The sequence below is a fragment of the Impatiens glandulifera genome, chromosome 4 (assembly GCF_907164915.1).
Source record: "Impatiens glandulifera chromosome 4, dImpGla2.1, whole genome shotgun sequence".
Taxonomy (NCBI): Eukaryota; Viridiplantae; Streptophyta; class Magnoliopsida; order Ericales; family Balsaminaceae; genus Impatiens; species Impatiens glandulifera.
The window spans coordinates 46,389,071-46,406,502 of NC_061865.1; positions in this window are offsets into that span (position 1 = coordinate 46,389,071).

Consider the following 17,432-nt stretch of genomic DNA (forward strand, 5'->3'; position numbering starts at 1 on the left):
ATCTTTGTCTAGTTTTACTGAGGGACTCATTGGCGTAGCCGCTTCGGCGCATGTATCCATCCCAAATTTCTTCAACAGTTCGGCTGTGTACTTCGTTTGACTTATGAAGGTTCCGGCTTCAATCTTCTTAACCTGAAGTCCTAGAAAGAAACTCAATTCTCCCATCATACTCATTTGAAATCTATCAGTCATCATTTTCGAAAACTTTTCACATAATTTTGGATCGGTTGATCCGAATATGATATCATCAACATAAATCTGAACAAGTAAGATTTGTTCCTTCCTTTCAAATTTGAAAAGTGTTTTGTCTACCGATCCTATTGTAAATTTGTGATCAAATAGAAATTGTGTCAAAGTGTCATACCAAGCTCTTGGAGCTTGTTTCAGACCGTAAAGGGCTTTATTCAACCGGTAAACATGGTTTTCGTGTTCTGGATTTTTAAAACCTGGAGGTTGGTTAACGTACACCTCTTCATTTACTTTACCATTTAGAAAAGCACTTTTAACATCCATTTGAAAAACTTTGAAATTTTTGAAAGCTGCATATGCTAAAAATATTCTAATGGCCTCAAGTCTAGCTACAGGGGCAAATGATTCTTCAAAATCAACGCCTTCTTCCTGTTTATAGCCTTGAGCCACTAACCGGGCTTTGTTCCTCGTAACTAAACCGTCTTCATTGAGTTTATTTCTGAATACCCATCGTGTTCCTATAACCGGTTTGTTTTTCGGTTTGGGAACTTAGTACCAGACTTTATTTCTCTCAAACTCGTTTAATTCCTCTTGCATTGCTAAGATCCAATCTGGATCTGACAATGCTTCATCCACCTTTTTCGGCTCAATTTGTGATATGAAAGCAGAGTTTTCATAGTGATCCAAATTTTGTTGCCTAGTTCGGACGGGTGAGGATATGTTACCTATTACTAGTTCAGGAGGATGATTTTTGTTCCTTCTGAGGTTAATCTGAGACGTGTCTACCAAGCTTTCGGTTGGCTGATCAAGGTTAGACTGATCGGTAGGTTGAACAGAGTCAGACCGACCGATTTCTTCAGTAGAAACTGAATAGTCAACTTTCTACGGTAGAGCAGCTTGATCAGGCTGAGGTTCAGTATCAACCGCTTGGTCCTTAACAAATCGTCTAAAAACCGGAACCTCGTCTTCATCATCAGAATAGATATTAAAATTTTCCATTCTGTTGTGAAGGTCGAAGGGTAATGTAGTGTTTCGTTCAACCGATTCATCGAAAACAACGTGTGCGATTTCTTCAACTGTTAAAGTCCTAGTATTGTATATTCTATAGGCTTTACTCACAGCTGAATATCCCAACATTATTCCCTCATCGGATTTAGCATCAAAAGCGGTCAAGTAATTCTTGCCGTTATTGTGAACAAAGCATTTGCTACCAAAAATTCGAAAATATCGTACACTTGGAACTTGATCAAAGTAAATTTCAAAAGGAGTCTTAGAAAACCGTTTAGTTACCAAAGATCGATTTTGTGTATAGCAAGTGGTGTTGATAGCTTCGGCCCAAAACTTTTGAGCAATACCCGAATAAGCTATCATTGACCTTGCGGCTTCCTTGAGAGTTCGGTTTCTTCTCTCAGCCAGGCCATTTTGTTGAGGAGTTCTGGAACTAGACAACTCGTGTCTAATACCGGAATTATCAAGAAAAGTAGTTAAGTTACTGTTTATAAACTTAGTTCCTCTATCGCTTCTAATTTTATTCACTCGAATGGATTTTTCATTTTGTATTCTCAAAATCAATTTAATCAGGTTTGGAGTTGCTTGACTTTTAGAAGCTAGAAAAGTAACCCAAGTAAATTTAGAGTAATCATCAATAACTACCATAGTATAATGCATGCCTCCTAAACTAGTTACTTTGACCGGACCAAACAGATCAATATGCAAGAGTTCTAAGCATTGTTCAGATTGATAGTTTCCTTTACTTTTGAAAGATGATATTACTTGTTTCCCCATTTGACATGCAGCACATACTTTATCTTTTGAGAATTTAACGTTTGGAAAACCGTGAACTAGTTCCTTGGAACAAATAAAGTTAATTGGTTTGAAATTCAAGTGGTTTAACCGTTTATGCCAAAGCCAGTTTGGATCATTTCCGGCTATCATACACACAGGTTTTTCGAAATTAGTTTTCCAGTCGACTTTGTAAATGTTTCCTATCCGGTTACCGGTTAACAAAATGTCATTATCTTGATTTTTGACTAAGCATCAGTTTTTATGAAATTCAACTTTGTAGCCCACATCACACATTTGACTTATGCTTAACAGGTTAAAACGCAATTCTTCTACTAAGAGTACATTACTTATAGACAGATTACCATGGACAATCTTACCCTTGCCCACGGTTTTACCTTTCGAGTTGTCCCCGAATGTGATGACTGCTCCGGTTTCGTACTTGATCTCGGTTAGTAGTTCTTTGTTTCCGGTCATATGCCTTGAGCATCCACTGTCCAGATACCATTCTGAATTCTTTAGCCGGTTGCTCCTCCTAACCTGCAACAAACAATTATTTACACCTTTTTGGTACCCACATTCAGTTGGGTCCATGGTTGATTAGTCCCTTTGGGATCCAGACTTGAATGAGTCGGATCACTCCCGGTATCTGTTTTTATAGTCTTTGGCTTAACTTCTTGGTTGTTGCTCAAGAATGCCTTATGTTGTGATGAGTTTCTTTGATGTCGAGTTTTATTTGGTTTACTTGGTTTCCGGTTGACTTTCCTTCTCTCAGGATGAAGCCATTTTTCAGATTCAGTAGGACTTACATATTTAAGCGTTTCTTCCGGTTTTAGGTCATTTTCGGTTTGTGAACTCTTGACAAATTTTATAAATGGAAGATTATTTTTCGTGAGTTTTATCCCGTTAGACTGTTTTGTTTCATTTTGTTTATTTGGTTCATAACCGATACCATACCTACACTTCGGGTGTCTTTTGTAGTTACACATTTGTTTCACTGCTTGACGTGATCTCTCCCACGCAGCCGTGACGTACATTGCTCGTTCATCGGTTTCGGTTACCGGTTGAACTGTCTTCTCATTATCGGAGAATAGTTCATCCGGTTCATACATTTCGATTTCACATGTTTTATCATATACATTATTTATCTGTTCGGTTTGAGTTTCTACAGGGGTCGGTATGTATGCAGATATGTTTCTGAACTCAGCAACCATTTGATTGAGTGCAGAAACTAGATCTTCTTTGGTAAACTCGTCATAGGAGAAATCAAATACCTCTTCGTCATTTGCCATGAAGCAGGTTACTTTTTCTTCACCGTCTTCATTATCGGAGTATGCCCACTCGCTTCCACCATCGGATGCAATGAGTGCCTTTTGAATCTCTTTTCCTACGTCAGCATGCTGATCATCGTTTCTCCGGTAGTCGTTTCGTTGGTTGTTGTTTCCCCGGTAGTTGTTCCCTTGGTAGTTGTTTCCCTGATATCGGTTGCTTTGATAGTTGTTCCCCTGATAGTTGTTTCCCTGATAGTTTCCTTCCGGTTTTCTATCATCTCTCCTTAGTTTTCTACATTCTGACCTGAAATGTCCAAAACCGTCACAGTTATAGCATCTTTTGTTTGATTTATCTACATAGTTATAATTAAAATCATTATTAGATGGTGGCTGGATTTTCTTCATGAATTTCCCGAATTTCTGAGCTAGCATCGCCATCACATCTTCAGTAATTTGATCGGTGTTTTTGACTGGAGCCGGAACGGTTGATACTTGGACCGCCGATTCCACCGATGTAACCAAAGCTCTGGTTGCGGTTGATGTGGATGCTTCATCTTCGATTCGAGACTTGATCTCGAATTCGTAGGCTTTTAGATCCTCGAACACATCGTGCAACTTCATCTGCCCAAGGGTGCTTGATTCCCTCATCACCATGGTCTTGATATCCCAAGTGCTTGGCAGAGATCTTAAGGCTTTGATAATTACTTCTCGGTTGTCATACTTCTTTCCGAGTGTTTGAAGTTCGTTGACTACACTGGTGAACCGGTTGCTAAATTCTTTCATGTTTTCCCCCGGTTTCATCCTGATATTTTCATACTTCTGTGTAGCCACCAAGATTTTGTTCTCCTTAGTTCTTTCGTTTCCCTCGTGGATCTGAATGATCGTTTCCCAGGCTTCTTTTGCATTTTCACACTCTAATATTTTGTTCAAAGTGTTATCATCTATAGCCTTGTAGATGTGCCTCATGCAATGGTTGTCCAGGTTACTCCGTCTTCGATCTTCATTCGTCCATAGGTCTGCCTCCTTGTTGATCTTGATCGGTCCCTCTTTCAGGACTCGGCTCATCTCATCATCTAATGTAATCAGATGTAGATACATATGTTTCTTCCAACTGCTAAACGCTTCACTGTTTAGCATTGGCGGCTTGTCGCTGTGGATCATGCTTCCCATCTTCTTTGGTTGCTTGAATGCTGAGAACCTCGCTCTGATACCACTTGTTAGGATCGGGGACGCCCTTGGAGGACCGGGGTGTTTCCGGTTTCAGGAAGGGTGGCCTCTTACAACACACACAACACTTTGGTGATAGTCCGGTTAAAGACTAAAACCGTTCTCAGCACTGCACAAACTGTCACAGACTCTTGAACCGGGTTCAAGGGCGGAAATGTCTGTTTCAGGTTGAAGCAACGTATGCGACTTTAAATGATGTTTTTAGGAGGAGTCGGTTTTATGGATATGAGTGACCGTTTTTAGGAGTATGATTGGCTTGAGGTTAGATAATGAAAGCAACGAAAGAACACGAGACAAAGGATTTGTTTATGGATGTTCGGAGCAAATCTTCCTACGTCACCCCTTCTTCTCAGGTTATGAGAAGGATCTCCACTAACTTGAATGTTACAACACTCACACAATGCCGAACGAGCCCAACTCGCTACTCGTCGGTTACACCAACTCACTCTTTGATGTAATACAATAACTCAACACACCACAATAGAAACCTTCCGGTTTTAGACACACCGGTTTTGGAATATAACAGTTTATCTCTCTAGAACTTAATGCTTTTATGATTAGTAATCTGTAACTCTACAACTGCATTCGTAACTTGCATTTAATGAAGACGTTTCGTCTTCCTTTTATAGCTGAGAAGAGCTAACGGTCACTTTTCTTCTCTTTCCTCTGGATTGGTTGATCGTTATCACGCCGGTGCAGAGAGGTTGCTTGCACGCTTCACCTTCCTCAACACCTGGCATTCATGCGGGTAGCTCTGAGCAGAGGATGATATAATCGGTTTTCAGATTTGGACACGTGCTGGACATCCACCTCAGGTTGTCAACTTCGGATCAATAAAGCATCATTGCTTTCCTCGCATACTTCCGATCGGATCTGATCTTCTTTTATTCTTTCAAGACACGTTTCTTTCGTCATGGTGCGTCACTCTTGAAGTTTGAATTTTTCCGGTTTTTGTGTCTTGTGCAGTATGATCCGGCTGGTATGTAAGTTTTTGTCTTGGCTAACCGGTTGCTTGAGAAAGTAAAAACCGGTTCCTCTGATCTTTTAACTTGATCACTTGAAACTGGTTTCTTTGAAGTATAGCAGCAACCGGTTTTGATACCCCAACCGGTTCATACGTTTTTTTGATTTGTACCTGCACATGAAAGTTTACAATTGTTTAGTTTATCTGGCCGGTTCTACAAAAATTAACTTTCTTAATTTTTCTATCAAAGAGCCTTAGTTTCAGGCTTAGTGGGATTAGAATCGGTTTGGTTCTCGTTCACGTGTTCGTTGTGGCTTTTATTTGCTTTGAAGATTTCGATATAGGATTTCTTGATCACCTTAACATTCTCTTGTTCGTGGTGGCCACGGGCTTTTTTTAATTTTCTCCGTCCTTTTTTCCCAGTTGCTCATACATGACCTCAATGGTGACCATGTTTCCATTCCGACATCTTACATCGAATTTCTTCGGGTTTGTACTCATAAAGTCGATCTCAATGCAAATGCGGGAAAACGTGACCCGTTCAAACGAGTCCAAGTCGGGATCGAGCTTAAGCGCTTTCCAATGAGTCTAGTGAGATTAGCAAGTTCTTTGTCATTACAAAGGTGCAATGGGATGTTTCTTAGTCTCACCCACACTTTTTCGGATTGTGGTGGTTCTCTATTGATGTTCATTTCTTCATTCCATTTGGCGAGCTTGAAACATAAACTAAACATGAAGGTAAAATATGAGTCGGCAATGGCTTAGGCTTCGGGCTCCGTGCTAAAAGTGAGGAAAAATAGACAAAGTCGTTAACTTTGACTTTTTGAGTCATTTTTTCCTCTATTGTCGGAAAAGGGAGGCCTTGATTGCTTGGAATGGGGCCTTATGGGTTCCCATGAAGTGATCGACGACAACTCGCTTCCAATCGTTGACGCATCCCTTTTTAATTTCTAGGGGGATTTCGATTTGAAGCGGTTGTTCGAGCGTTTTAATTTTTATGCTAGGATCCACATTGAGTTTGCCTCCATTAGTTATCCCGTTTTTTCCCCAAACCTTGTTGATTTGCCATGTTCGGTTTGCGTTTGTTTGTGTAGTGTAGGCATAGGTTTTGGGGCACTTATAGAATTCTCTCATGACATTAACTGACCACATAACGATTTCCTCATATTCTACTTTGTCGAATGAGTTACAATCTTGCTCGAATCGGATTTTGAATTGGCAAATGATTTGCTCGCTCTTTTCATTGGTCATGACAAGTTCATGCCTTCGGAACTGGGTGGGGAATTGAGAATTTGGTTCTGAATGCCCTCCAGATTTGCGATCTCATTTCGTCCCATGGTCCACGACTTATTGGGGATTTGAGCGGTTAGGGTGGGGATGTTATGACATACTTAGTTGTTTAGGTGAGCCCGGCTGGTAAAATAGCATTGTGACCGGTCAGTGTGGCAACGACATGGCCTGTTGAAGGAGTAGCGCTGCTGGTTTGGTTGACACTAGCCAAGCCAGTAGTCGGGGTGGAGGCTACATGACCGGTCAAGGGAGGGGCGTCATGGTCGGTTGGGAGATGAGTGGGAGACGGTCGCGACCGGTTTTTAGACCAGCCATATGACTAGTCGATGCAATAGTTGGATTGAAGGCAGCGTCACCTGCATTAACAACATTGTGACTGGACGGACACATAGAAGAAGTTGCAGCCCTTTCAACCAATTTTTATAGACTTCCTTTATTTTTCCTTGTGCTTTTAGGTCGGTTGAGGAGGCTGACCGAGCGGAGGCTGGTCGAGCGTAGGCTCATTGTGGCTCAGCCTGCACAGCAGACACCCAAATGCCTTAACAACCATCAACAATTCAGACCTATAATATTAATCAACAATGGTAATCTACAACTAGGGGTGAGCAAACGGGTAAACCCAACCCGTATTACCCAACCCATATTCAACCCAAATTAAATTTACCCAACCCATAATTCAACCCATATTATTTACTAATATGGGTTGGATATGGGTTGGGTTGAGTATGGGTTGGGTAACCCAAATTATTTTATTTTTATTTTTTTATTTAACATATATTTGACTCATTTAACACATTTTTATTCGTTTAACACGTTTTTCACGTTTTTTACATTTTTAATACGTTTTTCACACGTTTAACACGTTTTTGACACGTTTAACACGTTTTTGGCACGTTTAACATGTTTTTGGCATATTTAACACGTTTGACACGTTTTTAACACGTTTGACACATTTTTGACACGTTTTTTCACGTTTTCGACACGTTTAACACATTTTGACACATTATTGGCACGTTTAACACGTTTTGACACGTTTAACAAGTTTTTCAAATTTTTGACATGTTTAACACGTTTTTCACGTTTTTGGAACGTTTTGACACGTTTAACACATTTTCCACGTTTTTGACACGTTTTGACACGTTTAACATGTTTTCACGTTTTCGACATGTTTAATACGTTTTTCACATTATTGACACGTTTCACACGTTTTTCACATTTTTAGCACGTTTAACACGTTTTGACACGTTTAACATGTTTTGGCACGTTTACCACGTTTTCCACGTTTTGAGACGTTTAACACGTTTTTGACACGTTTTTCACGTTTTCGACACGTTTAATACGTTTTCGACATGTTTAATACGTTTTTCACACATTCAACACGTTTAACACATTTGACACGTTGGACACTATTTTCATGTTTTGACATGTTTAACACGTTTGACACATTTTTCACGATTACGACACATTTAACACATTTTGACACATTTTTCACATTTTTGGCACGTTTAACACGTTTTGACATGTTTAACATGTTTTTCACGTTTTTCACATTATTAACACGTTTAATATGTTTGTAACATGTTTAACACGTTTGTAACATGTTTAACATGTTTTTCACACGTTTTTCACGTTTTTGGCACGTTTAACACGTTTTGACACATATCCACGTTTTTGGCACGTTTAACATGTTTTTCATTTTTTGGCACGTTTAACACGTTTTGACACATATTCTACGTTTTTGGCATGTTTAACACGTTTTCCCCGTTTTTGGTACGTTTAACACGTTTTTGACACGTTTAACATGTTTTTCACATTTTTGACACGTTTAATACGTTTTCACACGTTTGATGTCAAACGTGTGAAAACATATTAAACGTGTCAAAATGCCAAAAACGTGTTAAACGTGACAAAAACGTGTTAAAACTTATCAAAACGTGTTAATGTGCAAAAAATATGTTAAACATGTCAAAAATATGTTAAATGTGTAAAACGTGTTAAAATGTCAAAAACGTGAAAAACGTGTTAAACATGTTACAAACGTATTAAACATGTTACAAACATGTTAAACGTGTTAAGAATGTGAAAAACGTGAAAACCATGTTCAACATGTCAAAAACGTATTAAACGTACCAAAATGTGTCAAAACGTGTTAATGTGTGAAAAACGTGTCAAATATGTCAAAAACGTGTTAAACATGCTAAAAACAAGAAAACATATTAAACGTGTGAAACACGTGTTAAACGTGTGAAACACGTGTTAAACGTGTGAAACACGTGTTAAACGTGTGAAAATGTGTTAAACATATCAAAAACGTGTTGGAATGTTAAAAACGTGTTAAACGTGCCAAAAACGTGAAAATCGTGTTAGACTTATCAAAAACGTGTTAATGTGTTAGTTGTGTTAAAAACGTGTTAAACGCGCCTAAAACGTAAAAAAATGTGTTATATTTGTCAAAAACGCGTTAAACGTATTAAACATGTCAAAAACGTGTTAAACGTGACAAAAACGTGTTATTAATATGAAAACGTGTTAAACATGTCAAAAAATTGTTAAACGTGCCAAAAACATAAAAACGTGTTAAACGTGTGAAAAACATGTTTTAAGTGTGAAAACGTGTTTAAAATATTAAAAACGTGTTAAACGTGTGAAAAACGTGTTAAACATATCAAAAACGTGTTAAAATGTCAAAAATGTGTTAAACGTGCCAAAAACGTGAAAATCGTGTTAAACTTATCAAAAACGTGTTAAATATGTTTAAAACGTGTTAAACGTGCGAAAAACGTGAAAATTGTGTTAAACTTATCAAAAACGTGTTTAATATGTTAAAAACGTGTTAAACGTGTCAAAAACGTAAAAAACGTGTTAAACTTGTCAAAAACGCGTTAAACGTATTAAACATGTCAAAAACGTGTTCAACGTGACAAAAACATGAAAAATGTGTTATTAGTGTGAAAATGTGTTAAACATGTGAAAAACGTGAAAACGTGTCAAAATGTGAAAACGTGTTAAACGTGTGAAAAACGTGTCAAATGTGTGAAAAACGTGTTAAACGTGTGAAAAACGTGTTAAACGTGTGAAAAACATGTTATAAGTGAAACGTGTTAAAAATATTAAAAACGTGTTAGATGCGTGGAAAACGTGTTAAACGTATGAAAAATAAGTTAAAATGTCAAAATCGTGTTCGACTTAAAGTTGGAAGATGATTAGTTTATATTGGATTAATAATTGAGAATTAAACTAAATTTATATAATTTGGGTAACCCTAACCTAACCCAAATTAAACTCAACCCAACCCATATTAACCAACCCAAATTAATATTTTGGGTTTGGGTTAGGGTTGGGTTTGGGTAAACCCATATTATGCTCACCCCTATCTACAACAACATATTACAATAGAGGAGCCAACAAAATCCACCCATCCCAGACCAGCCTGATTGAGGAGCAAACTGCACAACAGAAGGCAACCAATAGATCCTCAAAAACAGCCAAAAGAAACCAGAAACAACAGGCAAAGCCAACTGCACAACAGAACAACACTAAACAATATCGTGCAGTTCGTGCGGATCGGGTCGTGTCGTCTGTGCCTATTGTGCCGCATGTGCCGATCGTGTCGTGTCGCTTATGTCGATTGCGCTTCCTTTGATTAATACTGATTTCGACGTTGATTTTATGACTTCCAACTCTAGACAATATCGTGTCATCTATGCTGATCGTGTCGTGGATGTGCCTATCGTGCCTGGAGAATGATTATTAGACGAGCATTTTTTCTCTTATACTATTGAATTTAATTTTTTGTATCTATCATTTCTGTTTATCTGTCCACTAGATTACATCCTATTGTAACAATGCTTGATCTCGTTGTTCAACTCTCTTCAAACAAGAAAAGGAATAAAATTTTCAATAATACTTCATGATTATCATTGTTGTTTATCAATTTTGTTTGGCTTTTGTATTGTCTCGTCTTCTTCACGTACCAATTGCGTTAAACGCATTTGTACATTGGATGACGACCTTGCTTTGGATGTCTTTTGGATTTTGAACGGTCGTGAATACATATGACATCTTGATAACTATTATTGATGGATAGATTCACCTCATTGTATTGAAGAAAACCTTTCGTGTATAAGATCTTCATGTTATATTAAAAAAAATGAAGTTTCAATATAATTAGAAAAGATAGTCTCAAAGTCATCATTGTTAATGTTATTATTATTATTATTATTATATAAAATTAAAATGATGCAATTTTTTAAAATTATTTTTATGATTTGATTCATGGATAATTCGGTTCATTTTGTATTTTGATAAAAATGTACCTAGTGTGAGTATAGGGTCTTATTGACTTTTATTATTATTATTAGTATATATTAAAAATATATTTTTAATATTGAACTTAAGATTTGATTTGGTTGATAGAGTAATGGTAAAATTGAGTGATTTTTATTCAATAAAAGTAAAAGTTTTTTTTTTTTGTAATGAAGGATATTAGCATCACACAACATTAATAAATTCGTTTTAAGTAAGAATCGAACACGTGATTTATGATTTTTAGTAACCAATTTTGTCATTTGAGTTATCTTCAATTATAATACAAATCCAAACCTTTAAAAAAAAACATATAACCCTATTCTAAAAGTAAATTACTTAATTAAAAAATGAGTAATATGTATCTGGTATGATTTATGGTTGGTATTTATGGTTATTTTACTAAATAGATTATGTGAGTTAAATTATTACAATATATTTTTTTAATAAATTTTATAAAAAAAAAACAAAATGAAGAGTAATTTTAGGTTTTTGATGAGTTGTAAGGTAATTTTTGTTTAAATTATATACATTGTGATAAATTTAAATCAAATCCAATTAGTCATATCAAACAAGCATTTAGTGCTAATATCACTAGATTACTTAGTAGATTTAGTCAATCTTTATCAAACCAGCATTAGTGCTAATATTTAGTATATTTAGTCCATCTTTCTAATTAGTTTTTTCCAAAAATATCTAATATTATATTAATTCATTAAGATATCTCTTGTATACTAAAATTAATTCAGATATTGCTTTCACTTATCCTACAATCTTATCATATATTTAATATATATATATGAATTATATTGTTGAACAAAGTAAAATCTCTTGGTATATGCAATGACTTCTCTCCAAAAGTTTCGTCCTTCTTCTGTTTTTGTCATTTTGACACTCTTCTTATCCGTTGCAGTGGGTAGCCCTTCAAAAGAAAACTCTCTATTTCCTAAAACTTTTGTTCAAATTAAGAACAATATGAAAGGATCTTTGCATGTTCATTGCAAATCCAAAAACGATGATCTTGGATTCAGGATTTTGCATCCCGGACAACAATTTGGGTGGAGATTTAAGCCTCTTTTCTTTGTAACACTATTCTTTTGCCATTTTGAAGGGAATGGACACGCAATTCGCCATGATGTTTATTCTGATGATTTAAAAGAAAAATTTTGTGGTAATAATGAGTGCCTTTGGGATATTAAAGATGATGGGTTTTATATTCATTATCAACATTTTGTACCAACAAAAGTGTATAATTGGACAACTATAAGTGTATAATTGGTTGGTTGAATACCATTTATTTAATAATATAAATTATTGATTTACATTTCTCATATACCATATCACGTTGATACCTTGTTATCATTTTTTTTTGTAACTGTAATAATCTGATTCTATCTACTTCTAAATAGTGAGAAGAAATTATTTAAAATCATTGTAAAATTGTAAATTTAAAGATTATTTTAGAAAAATATTACTTATATATTATTTTTATTATATATATATATATAATTAAGTATTTTTGTAAATAGATCATTTAAAAATATATATATATAATTAATTATAATATTAATTACAAAATAATAATAAATAAATAACTATACAAAATTAATTATATTTACAAAATTAATTACTTCGTTTATTTGATAAATAATATATTTCTTAATAAATATAAATTCATTTTCTTTCTATAAAATGATAACGATGATTTACAGACTCCTAAATCTTAAAATTTTACTATCATATATTTAAGATTATAATAATTTACCTAATTTAAAATTTAATCTAATTAAATTCATTAACTATCTTTTACAATCATATATTCATATTTTAGTAATTAACTCAATATTTGAATAGTGTCTAGTGACACTAGACCAGAGTTTGTATCATTAAATTTAAACACTTAAAATATAATATGCAAAGATATCACATCAGTTATACATTAATTATTACATATATTTTTCATGTTTTTTAATGTATTTAATTAATTTATGGACTAAAATTCAAAGTATTATATTTTAGAGAAGAGACACAAATTTGTTTTGTTAATTTTATATGAAAAATAGTCAAATAACACAAAAAAAAAAAAAACACAAAATAAACATTGTGAAAATAAAAATTAAAAAGTAACTATAGTTCAAATTAACATAAGAAAGTAAGAACCCATATTGCTTAAATAAAAACTAATATACATAAAAATAAGAATGTTATTAGAATGGCCTTATATTTTTTATCTTTTAAAGAACAACATACAAAAATTAAAAGTAACTACATTTTAAATTAACATGAACAAGTAAGACCACCCATATTGCTTAAATAAAATTTAATCTATATATACATAATAAGAATATAAAATTAAGGTGATTTATTTTAAATTGTATCTTCTGAAATTTTTTATTTTAAATCAAATATGAGTAGTGTATCTTATTTAAATTTTATTTATACATTACAAAAAAAAAAATCAACATTTTGTAACACTATTTTTCCAACTTAATGAGTAACATAAAAAAAAAAATATTTACACTCAATTTGCATCATTAAAAAACATTTAACAATTGCACAAATAAATCACTATATAGACTCCTGCTTACCCATTTTGTAACTGAATTTGCAACTACAAATGTTTACTTTTTTATATATGATAAAAAAAATAGTATTAATATTTACAACTTAATTTTAACATTTTTATAATTTAATTTATAATTTTACTATTTTTTTTATTTGTAACTCATTTTGTAATTTAATTTGTTTATGATGATAACATAATTTTTTAACATAGTAAAACAAAATTTATTTTATATATAATTATTTAAATTTGTAAGTTAAATAAATTTTAACTTGTTTTGCAACACTTATCAACATTATAAGAACTAAATTTATATTATAAAATATTTTCAACAACAATAATTTTTACCATATTTATAATAAGTTACCAAGTTTAACAATACTAGTCCATTCTAATATAAATAATATTGTTATGTTTTAAATTTTTCACTAATGATGAGAACATTGTTTTACAAAAAAAAAAATTATTAAATAAGTTTTTAATTTAACAATAAGTTCATCAACATAGTATATTTTAAAATAATTATTTTGAATAAATAAATTCAAGATAATAAGAATCACGATCAAATCATGATTAAATAATTTTGTTATTAATTAAAATTTCAGTTAATTAAGATAAAAACAAAAAAAATTAAAATAATTTGAGATAAATGTTGTATTCATGTTATCCCAAATAAATTTTAATCCACTTTTATTCCAAATTAATTATTTACAAAGTCCTAAAATATATTAAAAAATATAATGATTCAAGTGCTGAAATTATCACCCTATTACGACGTTTAAATTTTCGGCCTACGACGACATTTCAAGTCTAGGTTGTCTTTTTCCTCGCGGAGAACTGAATGATGATTGGCCGAAACTTTTGATATTTCAAAAGTAGAACCCGACCGATACTCAACCAAATGCAATGATTCAAATGCTGAAATTATCACCCTAACATAATGATCAGTTCACCTACAAGTATACAGGCAATGATGTCCTAATCCGATAACAACAATCAAATACAGACAACAGACATTAACGACCTTTTGTCTGAAATTCGATCCACTTAATCGATGAACCGACTTAATGAAGCTATAAATAGATCTCATGAGGCAAAATTAAAGCAATGATTAGATTCCTAACCCCTCAATCCACTTCATACAAACACGACATTAAAATTTTCAAGCTTTTCTTGAAAATTTTGAAATTGTATAAGACTTTAAGGCTCGATTATGGGTAATCACAATGCTTCTAAAAGAGTTCAAGAGTGTTCTCAAACTCATTGTAAGCTTTTGTTAATGTTGTAATTCAACTTATGAATTCAAATTCAAATTCAAATTTTCATATTTTAATTTAGTTAGTCATGATTATCGCTTGATTATTCAATTTCTTGATATGAAAATGATTTTAAGATCATTTCTAAACTTTTTATTGAACTTAATTCAAGTGATTCAAGCTAAATCGAAAATACCCGAATTTAATTTCAAAATCGAGTTTTTGTTTTTGAGCTCTAGCTCTCGGATTCTAATTTGGAAAATTTTCTAACATCTTCTAAATGATGTTTTGAATAGTTTTTGATCAATTACAATTGATTTTAAGCATGTTTGCTTAAAAAATATTTTTGCAAATTTGGAAAAACCCAGTTCTTGAATCTACCAAAACTGAGACACAATATTCTTGTTTTGTTTCCATTTGATCCTATGAATTATAAGGAATCTATTGGTAAAATCCTTACACTCTATTAAATCCTAAAAATCAAAATCCTGATTTTGATCTGAAAACTATTTGAATTAAATAAAACATCACCCCGATCGAATAATGCATCGGGTTGATGCTATAAATAATCTTTGGGACTAAAAAAAGCTCTACATACCCTTAGATCAAAGAATAGATGCTCCATTCAAAATCATCAAACCTGAAGTTTGGTATTTTTGACGATTGATTGAGAGATCTCGGTCCGGCCGAGGATCCCCTACACACGACTGAGAATTTCTAGCATCCGACCGAGAAATTTTTAGTATGGGGTTGATTTTTGACCGAGAAAACAAGTTAGAATTGGTTTTCGATCGAGGAATTCTAGTCCCTGCCTTGAACTCCTCACACCCGACCGAGGATCTTCCACATCCGACTGAGAAATCGTAGCCTTAACCGAGAACTCCTCTACACCCGACCAAGGAATCCTAACCTCGACTGGGGATCCCTTGCACCCAATCGAGGATCTTCCGCATCAGTCCCAGGAATCATCGACTAGACTGAGAACTCCCCTACACCCAATCGAAGAATCCTAGCCTCAACCGAGGATCCCTCGCACCCGACTGATAGCCCAACGCCCTTGAACGAGGAGTTCTAGCCCACGACCGAGAGCACCGGTCATAGGGCTTATTTATTTTAAATTTTAATTTAAAAAAAAATAAAAGTCAAAACCTTTTTCTAAAAATCTAAATAAATATAAAGCAATTTCAAATTATTTTTAAAATATTATCATAAAATATTTTGATAAGGGCTTGTTTGGATTTATTTTTAAATTTTAATATCTTAAATTGATATTTTTTAAGTACCTATCTCAATAACCATCAACATCAATTGCATGTACTAGAATTTAAATATTATTCTACAATTTTAAATGCGAGAAAATTTTGTTATATTTAGAACTTAAAGAATAATTGTTAAATAAAACAACAATAAAACTAATTTTTCAAAAGAAAATATTTTATAAAGTATAGACAGTTCTTTAACAGGTATAGGGAATATAGTGTGAAAGTCCATTTCTCGAGTATTACCAAACATTAAATTCAAAAGAATGTTTAGTAAATGTACGTTTATATACGTATGTAAAATATTTTATTGCTTTTAAATTAAAAAATCAATTGACGACTCTTTAATAAAATAAATAATTATTTTTAATTAATTTAAAATTAAGATTTTCTTTTTAATCAAATTATGATTTACTATTTTAAATATAAAATATTATTTAAAATTGATCATAAAATTAATTATTATTATCATTAATTTTAAATAAGAAAATATTTTTTTTATAAATCCTTTAAAATAGTATTTTATTAAAATATTTTCAAAACATATAGCAAAGTTAAAGTTTATCGTAACTTGAACTTTTATGTGATAAGGGATTTCTGGGGTTATATAATCTAACACCTATTTTTAATTACTACAATTCAAAATCATTCTAGCTAGTGAAAGTCTCTCAATTTTTTTTTCTAAGAACCAATATGATTCATTTTTTACTTCTAAAGTTTAACTTATATAAATATTATAATATTATATATAATGTAGCATTAAATTCAAGTTTACTCAACTCTAAATTCAGAATCTGTCCCTACTTGAAAAAACTTTAATGTGTCTTTTTTTTCAATATATTTTTTTGTTTAGCTTTTGATTTTCTTTAGTTTAATTTTTTTTCTCATATGTAATTAAAAAAAAACAATATTTTTCCATTCTGAAAAGTAACAACAATTTGTTCCCTTTTCTAAAATATTATTATTTAGATTTTAATAAATAATTCAATATGAAAACAAGTTTGCTGATAAATGTAATTATTAATTTATAAATGATGTGGTATCTTTGTAATTTAAAATTTATGCTTAGATTGAAATGTAGTATATATAGCCTCTTGTTGAATCTCACTCTTTTAGGTATTGACGGTTACTTTTATAACAATAAAACCGATAAAGAAATAGTTAAAATGTATAAAATCAAAAAAATCACAAATTAATAATAGAAAAACTTATGTAAATAATTTATTCATATTCTTAAAGAAAGGTCTTTCAAAATTTCTTCCAAAAATAAACCTTTGTTGGAACATGATCTCTAAAATGAACGTAAAATCCATCTTCTCTAACACT